The sequence below is a fragment of the Cebus imitator genome, unplaced genomic scaffold (assembly GCF_001604975.1).
Source record: "Cebus imitator isolate Cc_AM_T3 unplaced genomic scaffold, Cebus_imitator-1.0 Scaffold316, whole genome shotgun sequence".
In the NCBI taxonomy this organism is placed as follows: Eukaryota; Metazoa; Chordata; class Mammalia; order Primates; family Cebidae; genus Cebus; species Cebus imitator.
Genome location: NW_016107631.1, coordinates 118,530 through 124,388, shown reverse-complemented (window position 1 = coordinate 124,388; position 5,859 = coordinate 118,530).

Sequence of the window (5,859 nt, the reverse complement as noted above, 5' to 3'; positions counted from 1 at the left end):
GGCCTCCCAAAGTACTGGGATTACAGGCGTGAGCCACCGCGCCCGGCCCTGGCTATTCTTATGGTTATTTCTTGATTACATGCTGAACAAGGGGTGGATTATTCATGAGTTTTCTGGGAAAGGGGCTGGCAATTCTCAGAACTGAGGGTTCCTCCCCTTTTTAGACTCTATAGGGTACGAGCTGGGTTGCCATGGCATTTGTAAACTGTGCTGGTGGGAGTGTCTTTTAGCATACTAATACATTATAGTTAATTAGTGTATAATGGGCAGTGAGGGTGACCAGTGGTCACTTTCATTGACATCTTGGTTTTGGTGGGTTTTGGTGGCTTCTCTACTGCATCCTATTTTATTAGCAGGGTCTTTATGACCTGTATTTTGTGATACCAATTCTGCTGAACTAAAGTAAGGCTGAGACCTACTGGGCCCTATTCTCAGAAGGTTAGGCTTTCCTAATCACAGGATGAGAAAGCCTAACCTTCTGAGAATAGGGCCCAGTAGGTCTCAGCCTTACTTTACCCAGCCCCTATTAAAGATGGAGTTGCTCTGGTTTAAATGCCTCTGACAGCTGGAACCACAGGCACATGACACCACACTTGGCTAATTTTTAAATTTATTGTAGAGATGGGGTCTCACTATATTGCCCATGCAGTCTTAAAGTCCTGGGCTCAAGCGATCTTCCTGTCTTGGCCTTTCAAAATGCTAGGATTATAGGCATGGGCTACCATGCACAGCAAACATGGATGAATGTTTTGATCGTTTATTGTACCCACCTCCAAGTTAAGGACATCTTAGCTATGTCTTCCTCTTTAGTTTTGTTGCAATGCCATTGTTATGCTATGCATAGAAATCAGAAAATATTGTCTTTAATTCTTTTTTTTTTTTTTTTGAGATGAAGTTTCACTCTTGTTGCCCAGGCTGGAGTGCAATGGCTCAATCTCGGCTCACCGCAACCTCCGCCTTCCGGGTTCAAGCAATTTTCCTGCCTCAGCCTCCTAAGTAGCTGGGATTACAGGCATGCACCACCGTGCCTGGCTAATTTTTTTTTTTTTTCGTATTTTTAGTAGAGACGGAGTTTCTCCATGTTGGTCAGGCTGGTCTTGAACTCCTAACCTCAGGTGATCAGCCTGCCTTGGCCTTCCAAAGTGCTGAGATTACAGGCATGAGCCACTGCGCTGGGCCTGTTGTCTTTAATGTCTTCAGTCTTTTCTGTTTATGGAAATGTTTTGGCAAGAAGTCATGGGACTATAATAATATAGCAGTTGTTAGGATTCTGCTTCCATCCAAGATGGAGGAACAGGGACTAGTAAATAGTAAATACTCTCCTGCCTTAAACTAATAAAAAAACTGACAAATTAGGTTTGTATGATAACTGTTTTTACACATTGGACCATAGGCAGCTCAGGACAGTTGTTCCTGAGAGAGGGAAACAAACAGAATGAGCCTTATGAACCAGTTTACTTCCCGGAGAAACTTTGCAGGCTGCAGAACATGGAGAGGGGATCTACTCGGAGCCCAGAAGGCTCCCTGAGTTGAGGAAACAAAGTTGGGAGTCTGGGGAGGCCCAGATGGCAAGAGTTCACAGGGCAGAGGACTGGAGAGAGAGAGCTGCATAGAGCACTGGAGATTTGTATGGGGGTTTGTTATTGATAGACTCTTTAGCTGAGTATTGGTTGATGCATACACTTGGGGAAAGAATGATTCACAAAGTTCACACAGGCCAGGAACAGTTTATCTTTCCACCAGCCACAGTGAAGACAAAACCCATAGTATTCAGGGCATTGGGTAGAGAACTCGGAAAGATCACTTGAGAGGAAAAATTAGTAGCACCTCCGCTCTCACCTAACAAAGCCTAAAAGCAAACCTTGAAAGGTAACTTATGGTGACCCAGAAAAAAGTTCAAAATGACCAGGTGTGGTGGCTCATACCTGTCCTAGTACTTTGGGAGGCCAAGGCAGGCAGATCACCTGGGGTCAGGAGTTCGAGACCAGCCTGGCCAACATATGGTGAAACCCTGTCTCTACTAAAAAATACAACGATTAGCTGGGTGTGGTGGTGCACACCTGTAGTCCCAGCTACTTGAGAAACTGAGGCAGGAGAATCCCTTGAACCCAGGAGGTGGAGGTTGAAGTGAGCTGAGATTGCACCACTGTACTCCAGCCTGGGCGAGACACTGTCTCAAAAACAACAAAAAAGAAACCAAAAAAAAAAAGAAAAAAAAAAAGTAAGAAAAAGAAAAAAAGTTCAAAATAAAAACTACAAATTCAGATCCAAGAGGGTAAATTAACTCTGATATGATGATGTTATAAAAACTACAAAGTGCATCATAATCAAATGCCTAGAACCAGGGATAAAGAGAAAATCTTGCTTGCAAACAGCTGGAGGAAAAAAAGACACATTAGTATAAAGCAAAAAGTTAAGAATAGTAGCAGATTTCTTGTCAAAAATGATGTAAGCCAGAAGACAATGGAGAAATATCTTTAAAATGCTGAAAGAGAAAATCTGTCAACCTAAAACTGTCTACCAGCAAAAATATCTTTCAAAAATGATAATAGAATCAATATCTTTTTAGGCATACATAAGTTGAAAGAACACAGCAGCAACAGACCTGCACTGCAAGAAATGTTAAACGAAATTAAATTTGTACTTAAAAACCACCCCACAAAGGAGATTCCAGGAACATATGACTTAACTGATGAATTCTGTCAAACATTTAAGGAAGAAATAATACCAATTCTACATAAACACCTACAGCAAGGTGAAAAGTAGGGAATACTCCACAACTCATTCTATGAGGCTAAAATTACCCTGATACTAAAACCAGACAAAACATTATAAAAAGGGAAACTAGAGACAGATATCTCTCATGAACATAGATGTAAAATTCTTAATATAATTTTATCAGATTCAACAAAAATATGTAAAAAGGATAATACATCTTTGCCAAGTGGGGTTTATTCCAGAAAAGCAAGATTTGTTTAACAAAAAATCAGTTAATGTAATTCACCATACTAATAGACTAAAAATGAAAAACCATATAATCATCTCAATAGATGCAGAAAAAGCATTTGATAACATTCAATATCCATTCATAAAGCTTCTCAGCAAAGAAGGCATAAAGGGAACTTCTCAGAATAGATAAGCCAGGCAGGGTGGTACATGCCTGTAGTCCCAGCTACTCAGGAGGCTGAGGCAGGAGGATATCTTGAGCCCAGGAGACCAGCCTGGGCAACATGGGAGGATCCCATCTCAAAAAATAATTGATAAAGGACAGCTATGGAAAAAATATAGGTAACATTATACTAAATTGTGAAAGACAATGTGTTTCCCCTAGGTTCAGAGACAAAGATATTCACTCTCATCTCTTTTATTTAACAGTGTACTGGAGATTCTAGGCAATGTAATAATGCAACTAAAAGAAATAAAAGAATTCTTGAAGGGAAGAAAAAAGGAAGTATACCTTTATTTGCAAACAGCATGATTGTATCAAAAATCCTGAGGAATCTACAAAATGCTGTTGGGACTAATAAGTGATTTTAGTGAGTTTTCAGGATGCTTGTAGGATATATTAAAAAACCAATGGTATTTCTATACACTGGCAACAAACAATTGGTAATTAAATAGAAATATCATTCATAATAGCTGTTAAAGGAAAATAAGCAGGAAGTTATTAGTCTGGAATTGTTTCTGTATCCAGAACTCTTACACAAGCAAACTGAAACTTAACCTAGAGGCATTCTTTGTAACTAATAAATTTTGAAAAGCCAAAACCAAAACAGAGACCAAGCTTCCGCCAATCACAAATAGCACGTTAGCCCATTAGTTATATAACTCGGAACTTTCCACCAGATCATACCCAAATAAGACAAATAGTGGCTGAGCATGGTGGCTCATGCCTATAATCCCAGCACTTTGGGAAGCCAAGGTAGGAGAGTCCCTTGAGGCCAGGGGTTCGAGACCAGCTTCGTCAAGATACTAAAACACTGTTCTCTACAAACAAAACAAAACAAGGCAAGACAAGACAAAACAAAACAAAAGCCTGCCTGTAGCCAATTGAGTTATTTCTTTAATTCTGTGTTCAGACTATGAAGATCTACTGCTTGTAGTGCTAAAGTGTAGCTACATGAACCTCTTCCGATTTCAAATGCCCCCCAATTCCTTAATGCTTTAATGCTTAAATAAAATGTTACTTTTATTTTGTCTAAAGTTTTTCTTTTTTTCTTCTTCTTTTTTTTTTTTTTTGAGACAGCATCTCGCCCTGTTGCCCAGGCTGGAGTGCAGTGGTGTGATCTCAGCTCACTGCAACCTCTACCTCCTGGATTCATTCAAGCGATTCTCCTGCCTTAGCCTCCCATGTAGCTGAGACTACAGGTGCGCACCACCACACCTGGCTAATGTTTGTATTTTTAGTAGAGACGGGGTTTCATGGTGTTAGCCAGGATGGTCTCAATCTCCTGACCTCGTGATCCATCTGCCTCAGCCTCCCAAAGTGCTGGGATTACAGGCGTGAGTCACTGCACCTGGCCAAGTTTTTAACATAGTAATAGGAGATATGTAGGGATAAACCTGGCAAAAGATGTACAAAACCTATACAATGAAAATACAAAACATCATTGTGAAGACTTAAATAAATGGAGAACTATGTCATGGATTGGGACACTCAATATTATTAAGATATCAGTTTTTCCCAAGTTGATTTATGATTCAACATAATCACAGAAGTTTTCTTGGTAGAAATGTACAAGTTGATTTTAAAATTTATACGGAAATTTAAAGCATCTAGACTAGCCAAAATAACTTCGAAAGAGCTGAACAAAGTTAGAGAATCTACACTGTTTGAGCTCAAGACTAATTACAAAGTTATAGTAATTATGACAGTGTGGGATTTATGTAAAGGCAAATAGATCAATGGAAAAAAAGTAGAGTCCAGAAATAGAGCCACACATATGTAGCCAATTGATCTCTGACCAAGATGTTTAGGCAATTCAATGAGGAAAATAAAATCTTTTAACAAATGGTGCTGGAACAATTGGATATCCATATGCAAAAAGAAATGAACCACAATCTGTTTACCTCATATCATTTACAAAAGTAACTCAAATAGGATCATAGACCTAAATATAAAAGTTAAAACTATGAAATGTCTATAAAAAAGGGAGAAAAATTTAGTGTCCTTGGGTTTGGCAAAGATTAAAAAAATGAGACACAAAAAGTATTAACTATAAAATCAGTAAACTGGACTTTATCACGGTTTAAAGACTTTTGTTCTTCAGAAGTCACCATCATAAAACTGAAAAGGCAAGCTATAAACAAGGAGAAAACATTTGCAAAACACATATCTGGCAAGAGACTTGTTTTTGGAATATATAAAAAGTTTCCAACTTGACAATATGAAACAATCAAAATTTAAAAATGTGCAGAATTTTTAATAGACACCTCACCAAAGAGGAGGTCTAGATGGAAATAAGCATGTGAACAGTTGCCTTACATTATTAGTCTTCAGAGAAATTTAATTAAAACTATAATAGGATGCTACTACGAACTTGCTAGTGTGGCTTAAATTAAAAACAGCAGTCAGACCAGGTACAGTGTGGCTCATGCCTGTAATCCCAGCACTTTGAGAGGCCAAGGCAGATGGATCACTTGAGGTCAGTAGTTCGAAACCAGCCTGGCCAACATGGCAAAAACTCATCTCTGCTAAAAATACAAACAAAATTAGGGTGTGGTGGCACGCGCCTATAATCCCAGCTACTTGGGATGCTGAGGCAGAAGAATTGCTTGAACCTGAGAGGCGGAGGTTTCAGTTAGCAGAGATCACAACCGCACTCCAGCCTGGGGTACAGAGAGAGACTCCATCTCAAA